The 10,061-nt window shown below is 51.7% G+C and overlaps 1 long non-coding RNA gene across 1 annotated transcript; it reads left to right on the forward strand.

The window, feature by feature from the left end:
- Nucleotides 1-5,844: 5,844 nt before the first annotated feature.
- Nucleotides 5,845-9,566, forward strand: LOC137541608 (uncharacterized). Its single transcript, XR_011025230.1, has 3 exons — nt 5,845-5,921; nt 8,992-9,157; nt 9,395-9,566. It is a non-coding gene; the product is annotated as an uncharacterized lncRNA (long non-coding RNA).
- Nucleotides 9,567-10,061: the final 495 nt, after the last annotated feature.

Consider the following 10,061-nt stretch of genomic DNA (forward strand, 5'->3'; position numbering starts at 1 on the left):
GGGTGCCCGCAAGGGGCAGATTAGGGTCTAATCTGATGGGTAACAGTGACAGGTGGTGATAGGGGGTGATTGATGGGTAATTAGTGGGTGTTTAGAGGAGAGAATAGATGTAAACAATGGATTTGGGAGGTGATCTGATGTCGGATCTGCGGGCGATCTATTGGTGTGGGGGGGTGATCAGATTGCCCGCAAGGGGCAGATCAGGGGCTGATTGATGGGTGGCAGTGACAGGGGGTGATTGACGGGTGATTGACAGGTGATTGACAGGTGATTGACAGGTGATCAGGGGGGATAGATGCATACAGTACACGGGGGGGGGGGGTCTGGGGAGAATCTGAGGGGTGGGGGGGTGATCAGGAGGGAGTAGGGGGCAGATTAGGGACTTAAAAAAAAAATAGCGTTGACAGATAGTGACAGGGAGTGATTGATGGGTGATTAGGAGGGTGACTGGGTGCAAACAGTGGTCTGGGGGGTGGGCAGGGGGGGGTCTGAGGGGTGCTGTGGGCGATCAGGGGGCAGGGGGGGGGGAAATCAGTGTGTTTGGTGCAGACTAGGGTGGCTGCAGCCTGCCCTGGTGGTCCCTCGGACACTGGGACCACCAGGGCAGGAGGCAGCCAGTATAATAGGCTTTGTATACATTACAAAGCCTATTATACACTGTTGCAGCGGCGATCCGGATGCCAGTAACCCGCCGGCGCTTCCGAACGGCCGGCGGGTTACGGCGAACGGGGGGCGGAGCCAGTCCCCGGCGGCTGATCGCGTCACGAATGACGCGATCGCCGCATAGCCACTCCCGCAGCCGCCCCCGCCGATGGGCGTATTGCGGTCGTTTGGGCCCGGACTTTGCCGCCGCCCATCGGCTGGGGGCGGTCGTTAGGTGGTTAAGCGGGCACTAAAAAGAGAAAAAAGCTATTGGGAGGGTCCACAGCCAGTTCAGGGGCCCAGGAGGGAAATTTGGCTGCAACAAAGAACCCATAATGCCGCCTTTTGGTCGAGGGGTGTCTGTTGGGGGGGGGGGGGGCCCTGGGCTAATTTTTCCCTGGGGCCCCGTTGTTACTAGAACCTGCCCTGCTAAAGATGTCACCACCTGTGAAAAATTTCAGAAAGTAAATCAAGGAGAGGAAAGATTTTACAATGGGAAAATACTGACTAAATAATTTATAAATGAATATTTAAAAAAAAAAAAATTTTTATTTATTTTTCTATTTTGACTACAGTTTTTCTTTTATAAGCTGTCTAACTGGCAACTTTAGCACAAGTCTCTGGAGTGCTTTATTTGTTATTAAACTGGCCCCAAACCAACCAGTCAGGTTCAGTGGATGTTTTCTCCAGAAATCCTGGCACTGGCATCTCAGAGAGTAGTCAGTCCTCTGGTGCCTCCCAAAAAGAGATGTTTTGGCCTCCAGCTTTGCCTCTAGGGAAAAAAGAACGATCGTTGTATTAGAAAAAAAAAACCTATTGACTAATATTTATTCTATAAGGCATATGGAAGTATCGCAATGCAGGCCTTTTAGCACACCTCCCAACCGTAAGGCAGAGAAATGAAGTCCGTTTTATTTACCTGGGGCTTCTATCGGCCCCCTGCAGTCACCTTGTGCCCGCGCCAGTAACACAACGATCCTCCGGTCCCTTGCCACGGCTTAGTTTCGCCTTCGGTGACTGAGCCTGTTGCTGGCCACTGCGCCTGCGCGGCCCTGGCCGTGCGCATCCTTGTTCGTGCTCCAGGCGACAGGAGCGCAAACAAGGACATGCTCAGCAAGGGCTGTGCAGGCGCAGTGGCCAGCAACAGGCTCAGTCATCAAAAGTGAGACTGAGCCACAGCAGCTTTAATGGCTCGCTGCAGTGAACACTGTGAATCCAGCGCAGGAGACTTGGGCGTACAGTGAGTAACTTAGGCGCCGTCAGAAGACGGAGCTGAAGTTAGTTTTAAAACAATAATTTGGCTTCCAGCAATAGCTGGAAGCCGAATTATTTCATTCCCCCCTATCCATGGCGGCCTGGAGGGGGAATAGTATTTAACATGGCCGGGAACTTGTGCGAGAGCAGGATAAGCCATACCATACAGTCCTATTAGACGGCGTCTAACAGTCTCCGAGCGGCAACCACTGCTGGGAGACTGAAGGCGGAGCTCCGCCTTCCAAGCGGAGGAGCGTGCTCATCGGCGCACACGATCTCCTGCTAGCCCCATTGAAAGCCATTCACGTCAATCGGCGTGGAGCGGTCCTGGGGCTGCCGCCACATTCACGCTAATCGGCGTGGAGCGGTCAGCAAGTATGGTAGTGAAAGTAAGAAAATATATTCATTTAAAGGATGAGAATAAAGTTTAGAGGAAGTTTAAAACATATTTTAGGAGAGAAAAACATATTTACATAGATCATTCTGTACATGAGTCCTGAAAGAGGGACAAATGAGGAAAAGGGAGGGACAGAGAGATTAGATGCCCAAAGAGGGACTGTCACTGTAAAACAGGGACAGTTGGGAGCTATTCGTTTAGGGGTGCAGCAATAGAACCCCTGTGTGTTTATAGAATATATTGAGACACAGTCTGGATACGGAGCACTGTTACACAATGCCAGGGCTGCATATAATGGGTTTATCTCTGCCACTATTGATTTGTGGTGAAGTCCAGTTCAGTGCTCCCTCTCAACTTCACATCAGTTAATTATTACAGAGCTGTGCTGCAAACGCCTCTGCGTGTTCACTGGAAGGCACCTGCATGATGCACTTTATTATACTTCATATAATACTTTATTGCCAGTTTATAATTGATCATTGCTGGATATGTGACAACAGAGATGAGTTGGCAGTAATGATGGCACTATCTAACCAAGCTTAGGTTATCAGCTCACCGCTGCTTAAATAAATCTATATTTAAAGGGAACCTTAACAGAGTAAAAAAAAAAAAAAAAAAAGTTTAACTTACTTGGGGCTCCTACCATCCCCCTGCAGACGTCCTGTTCCCGCGCCGGAACAAACCAATCCCCCGCAGCAACAAAGTTTCATATCGCCGACGGGCCAGTGCACCTGCGCATCTCTGGCTGCACGTGTCCTCGCTCACGCCACCGTCGCCGTACTGCGCATGTGCAGGACGGCGGTGTGACTGGTTTGTCGGCAGAAGCTAAACGTCGTTGCTGCGGGTGACCGTAGGATCAGTTTGTCTGGCGTGGGAACAGGAAGTCTGCAGAGGGGCGGGTAGAAGCCCCAGGTAAGTTACACTTTTTTTTTTTACTCAATTAAGGTTCCCTTTAATCCATAACATGCATAAAGTAGCCTCACCTACTCCAGATATTAATCTTGGAAGACAAGAAGGTGGAGCCCCTCTTTATATGTGACAACTTCCCTCCATTATTATTATTTTTTATTTACATAGCGCCAACATCTTCTGCAGCGCTGTACATAGTACAGAGTAAATAGTGAGCAGCATAGATACATGAGAAGGTCAAAACTCTGTACAATCAGGACATCCAGCAACAGGTGTGTAGCTACAAATCATTGGGCCCGCCAGCAAACTTTTGATGAGGTCCCCCAAAGTTCACACCTTTTCTCTTGCCTCTCCTCGGTGACCCTCAGAGGCTGGGGACCATCTTGCAAGGGTCTTAAGACAGTGTGTTGCCATCATCATTTTCATACCCAGTACAAGTGTCTCACACAGAGCAGCGTGCAAGGAGGCAGAGGAGCGGCCAATGGCAGTTGGGAAGGCCGCCAGGGACGCCCCCAGTGGGTGTTTAAAGTGTAACTGTCGGGCATAAAATCAAAAATCAATTTTTTATTTTTATCTGGTAAACAAGTAATAAGGATGCTAATCAGGCAATCTAAAAGTTAAAATCTCTATTACTTTTCTTGTTTATAAATGATCATTCCCCAGTTTACTTGACTCTTATTTGGTACGTTGCCGCAAAAAGGAAGTTGCAGGGCATGCTGGGTTGTCCTTTTTTGCTTCTGTACATTAAGTCTGAGGGGAAATAAAGAAGTAAAAAAAAAAAAAAACCCAGCATGCCCTGCAACTTCCTTTGTGCGGCAACGTACCAAATAAGAGTCAGTTAAACTGGGGAATAATCATTTATAAACAAGAAAAGTAATAGAGATTTTAACTTTTGGATTGCCTGGTCAGCATCCTTATTACTTGTTTACCAGATAAAAATAGAGAATTGATTTTATGCCCGACTTTGAGCAGGCAATACCTCTCCTCCCTTGCCCTCAAAATTGGCGACAATCGCATGTGGGGATGGAGGAGGGCACAGAAGCATGTCCTAAGCAGAGAACATGCATCTGTGTCCCATTCGCATCCCCCCTGCACTGCCTCGGGTACACTGGATCCTTTGTGTAACTAGCCATAGCCAACTAAGAGACTGGCTGCGTCAGAAAAGCAGAAGTAGAGGTGGTCCCATCCTATTTCAGTGAATGAGGTCCTCAAACAAATCATTCAGGGAAACAGCCAGGATTACCAGGTTTGTTTTGGTACTTCCTTGTTCAATGCAAGGTTGATGGGATGATTGCATGTGGGGAGGGCACCTGTCAGTCAGATGAGGCAAGTGAGGGGGAAGAACACAGCTTCAGTAACAGATAAGCACTGCTGCAGCAGTGGTAATAAGGAAGGCTGTGCAAAGTCTAGAAGAACAGTCGATTTGGGTATCCCTTGTCAGACCCATATAATGTGTCGGGGAAATTAGTTAACTGCAGGTTTTTAGATCCTGTTATTGTTCCCTGTAAATAAAATCCTCCTCCTTTTCTTTATGGTTGTTCTTAATGAGCTCTGCTGGCGGTTAACGGAAACATCCAAGGTTAAAAAAAAAAAAAAACAAGATCCACTTACCTGGGGCTTCCTCCAGCCTGTGGTAGCCGCCCTGTGCCCTCGCCGCAGCTCCGGAGGCTCTCGGTCTTCTCCACTGAAAAACCCGACCTCGCCAGCTCAGGTTCCCGGGTCGGCGTCTTCTGCGCTCCACCGCGCAAGTCATGTGGTCCGGCCGACGTCATCAGGACGGTATTGCGCAGGTGCAGTAGTTCTGCGCCTGCGCAGTACCGTCCTGATGACGTCGGCTGGATCACAGGGGTTGGGGGGTAGTGGGGACACCTCACACTTGGGGAGCTTGGCAGGCAGCAACAGCAGGACGATTCCAGCTGGAATCTACCATAAGTCTGTGTGCAGTGTGTGGGCAGGCAATAGATGTGATCTAATGGTCGATCTGGCCATACATCAAGTGATGTATGCCCAGCTTTACGGCGAGTTAATGTAAGGGCCCTTTCACACAGGCAGCTGACAAGCAGTGAAGTCAAAACCTGTAAGGCCCGGTTCACATTAGCGGTTGCTATCCGGAATCGCCGTGCCGGAGCCGTGCCGGACCGCATGCGGACCGGACGAAACGGACGCACGGCATAGCAATGAAAGTCTATGCGACCGTTCACATGCGTCCGTTTCGTCCGGACCGGAGCCGGACCGGATCCGGACTCCGGCGTCCGTTCCAACATGCGCTATTTTTTGGTCCGGCTGGTCCGGCTGACGTATCCGGACCGGAGCCGGAATGTTGCATCCGGCCAATGGAAACCAATGAGAACCGGAGAGCGCACAACACACTGGCTATAAAAACCGGATGTTATACCACACTTCCTATGCTGACTCTATGGTATGGTGGCCATTTTGGATGGGGACCACATGGCACCAGCGTTCACAGAGTGGAGCAGCAGTGACTTCATGCTGGAGCTGTTTGGCAGCAACATGTCTGACGATATGTCTGATAACGAGGGGGTGAGGCCCTACACATCAGAAGACCTCATCCTACAGGTGCAGCAGGTACCAGCCCTGTGGGACAAGGGGGATGCGGACCACAGCAACATCAAAAAATGCAGAGGCCTGTGGAAAAAAATTGCCAAGCTGTATGTGGAGGACTTTGAGCACTTGAGCAAGAGACAGCAAGGCACAGAGGGTATGTTGACTAGAAGTTTTTGGGGGGGCTTGTGGTTTAGCTTGTGATGTATTCCACTTTTGCTATGGATTTGTGTCACCCACGTGTTGCCCACCCACCCGTGGCCCACCCACCTGTTCCCCACCCACCTGTACCCCACCTGTGATGTATCCCACCCACCTGTACCCCACCTGTGATGTATCCCACCCACCTGTACCCCACCTGTGATGTATCCCACCCACCTGCGATGTATCCCACCCACCTGTACCCCACCTGTGATGTATCCCACCCACCTGTACCCCACCTGTGATGTATCCCACCCACCTGCGATGTATCCCACCCACCTGTGATGTATCCCACCCACCTGTACCCCACCTGTGATGTATCCCACCCACCTGTACCCCACCTGTGATGTATCCCACCCACCTGTACCCCACCTGTGCTGTATCCCACCCACCTGTACCCCACCTGTGATGTATCCCACCCACCTGTGATGTATCCCACCCACCTGTGATGTATCCCACCCACCTGTACCCCACCTGTGATGTATCCCACCCACCTGTACCCCACCTGTGATGTATCCCACCCACCTGTACCCCACCTGTGCTGTATCCCACCCACCTGTACCCCACCTGTGATGTATCCCACCCACCTGTGATGTATCCCACCCACCTGTGATGTCTCCCACCCACCTGTGATGTATCCCACCCACCTGTACCCCACCTGTGATGTATCCCACCCACCTGTACCCCACCTGTGATGTATCCCACCCACCTGTACCCCACCTGTGCTGTATCCCACCCACCTGTACCCCACCTGTGATGTATCCCACCCACCTGTGATGTATCCCACCCACCTGTGATGTCTCCCACCCACCTGTGATGTATCCCACCCACCTGTACCCCACCTGTGATGTATCCCACCCACCTGTACCCCACCTGTGATGTATCCCACCCACCTGCGATGTATCCCACCCACCTGTGATGTATCCCACCCACCTGTACCCCACCTGTGATGTATCCCACCCACCTGTACCCCACCTGTGCTGTATCCCACCCACCTGTACCCCACCTGTGATGTATCCCACCCACCTGTGATGTATCCCACCCACCTGTACCCCACCTGTGATGTATCCCACCCACCTGTACCCCACCTGTGATGTATCCCACCCACCTGTACCCCACCTGTGCTGTATCCCACCCACCTGTACCCCACCTGTGATGTATCCCACCCACCTGTGATGTATCCCACCCACCTGTGATGTCTCCCACCCACCTGTGATGTATCCCACCCACCTGTACCCCACCTGTGATGTATCCCACCCACCTGTACCCCACCTGTGATGTATCCCACCCACCTGTACCCCACCTGTGATGTATCCCACCCACCTGTACCCCACCTGTGATGTATCCCACCCACCTGTACCCCACCTGTGCTGTATCCCACCCACCTGTACCCCACCTGTGATGTATCCCACCCACCTGTGATGTATCCCACCCACCTGTGATGTCTCCCACCCACCTGTGATGTATCCCACCCACCTGTACCCCACCTGTGATGTATCCCACCCACCTGTACCCCACCTGTGATGTATCCCACCCACCTGTACCCCACCTGTGATGTATCCCACCCACCTGTACCCCACCTGTGCTGTATCCCACCCACCTGTACCCCACCTGTGATGTATCCCACCCACCTGTGATGTATCCCACCCACCTGTGATGTATCCCACCCACCTGTGATGTCTCCCACCCACCTGTGATGTATCCCACCCACCTGTACCCCACCTGTGATGTATCCCACCCACCTGTACCCCACCTGTGATGTATCCCACCCACCTGTACCCCACCTGTGATGTATCCCACCCACCTGTACCCCACCTGTGCTGTATCCCACCCACCTGTACCCCACCTGTGATGTATCCCACCCACCTGTGATGTATCCCACCCACCTGTACCCCACCTGTGATGTACCCCACCTGTGCTGTATCCCACCCACCTTTGATGTATCCCACCCACCTGTGATGTCTCCCACCCACCTGCGATGTACCCCACCTGTGCACATAAAACATACACAATGACCAATTATTAAACATCAATTTATTGTAAAAAATTAAGACATTTAAAATCACTCAAACTTGAAACTCCAAAATAAACACATTTCAACAAAACATATTAAAAACCAAACATTCACCCTCGTCCTGGTGGTGTGGTAAAATAAAGTCTCAGTTGGTCCCTGTTCCGCAGTGACACTACCCTTGGCCTGGTTGCATACCTCCGCAGGGGCATTAGTGGAAGCACATTCGGGGGTTCCGGAGTCTCTCTTTCCTCCTGCCGCACAAAGTTGTGGAGGATGCATGCTGCCTTCACCACGACAACTGCGTTGCCCGGTTTCAGCAGCATGGGCGTGTGGAACACCCTCCACTTTGACACCAGGATCCCAAATGTGCACTCCACCATTCTCCTTGCACGGCTCAACCGAGCATTGAAGTGTAGCTGGCTGGCATCAAGTCCCCTGTCTGGGTACGGACGCATTACATGGTCGGACAGGGCGAAGGCCTCGTCCCCCACAAACACATAGGGGTAGGCCGGTGCCCTTGTCCCAGGCCAGGGTCTGTCACAGGGGAGACGCAGTCTGCCTTCCTCCATCAGCCGGCAAAGGGTCGTACGCTGGAAAATTCCAGAGTCATTGGAACTACCGTACGACCCCACGTCCACGTACACAAACTTGTAGTCCGCATCTGCCACTGCCATTAGAACAATGCTGAAGTATTTTTTATAGTTGAAATAATGGCTGCCACTCCCCACGGGTTTCTGAATCCGGATGTGTTTCCCATCCAGTGCGCCAACACAATTAGGAAACTTGCACTCGGTCCAGAAGCCCTGGGCGATCTCCTCCCATTTCGTGGTGTCCGGCACAGGCATGTATCTGGCCCTCAGTCGCGTCCAAAGGATCCTCGAAGTCCTCACGACGATGCCTGCCACCGTGCTCTTCCCAATACGAAATGTGACATGTAGCGATGTATATGTTTGTCCAGTTGCGATGTACCTACAAGAGAAATAATCGAAATCAATTTTTCATGTCGTTACAGGAGAAAGGTTCAAGACAAGGTGGCGCAATATACGTGATGCATACGTGAAATGGCTACGGAAGAAAAAACTTGCCGAACGAAGTGGCAGTGGCGGGGGAAAGCGACAAAAAGACTACCAATTTGCAAAGCAATTGTCTTTCATCAATGCAAGCCTGGAACCTAGACTGTAAGTACCACTACTGTGGGCAGGAACTGAGAGCTCATTTTAGCAGACAACTACCATGACTTCGGCCATGTATTGCTATAAACTGGCCTCAATTCCCATGGCTAGCGAACTTTTCTCACAAGCTTTATCAAATGTTTGGTAGAAACGGTTGATAAAGTGTTTGCTAGTGTTTGCTAGCTCTGTGAATTGACGCCACATGCTGTTTGGCACACCAATAAATATTGTTTTTATCTACAGGACTGAAGACAATTTGGAGCAAGAGGAACCGACCCAGGAGGCACGGTTCAGCAGTGAGGAGAGCTTGGTGGATGATGACGTCGCCGATGTAACCTATGTCCCCGAGGAGAGGAGTAGGAGGAGGGAGTCCTTAGCTATCCCAGCTCTCTCCTTTGATGTTGACTTGGGAGAAGAGAGCTTGGATGTTGAGGTTGCAGGACCGAGTGTGGATGAAGCTGCACCTCCACAATCGACCGCTATGGAAGCTCCCGGGGAACAAGAACAAAGTGAGGAGCACCGAGAGACTGCAGCACAACCAGCGCGCAGGGCAACCCCGACACAGGCCAGAGGACGGGAAGATGCTGCCACACCACCAGTGAGGACCACCACACCAGTGAGGCGTCGAGGTACCCTCCCCCCAACAAGGAGAGAGACAGAGTCCGAGATGTCCGGGGCTGTCTCCGGACTTCTCGGGATTCTTCAGAGCCACCAAACTCTCATAACCCGGCAGTTGCAAGATGAGGACAGGGGCCATATCATGGAGCAGTACAAGTCCCACATCACTTCACTGCAATGTGAGCTCGACGCTGTACATGGGCACTACAGGGACGAGCTTAAAATGATGCATGAGATGCACAGAGGAGCAATCGACCAACTGCGTGCGCAGCATCATCAGTCGGTGGGCCAG

This window comes from Hyperolius riggenbachi, chromosome 12 (assembly GCF_040937935.1).
Source record: "Hyperolius riggenbachi isolate aHypRig1 chromosome 12, aHypRig1.pri, whole genome shotgun sequence".
Classification (NCBI taxonomy): domain Eukaryota; kingdom Metazoa; phylum Chordata; class Amphibia; order Anura; family Hyperoliidae; genus Hyperolius; species Hyperolius riggenbachi.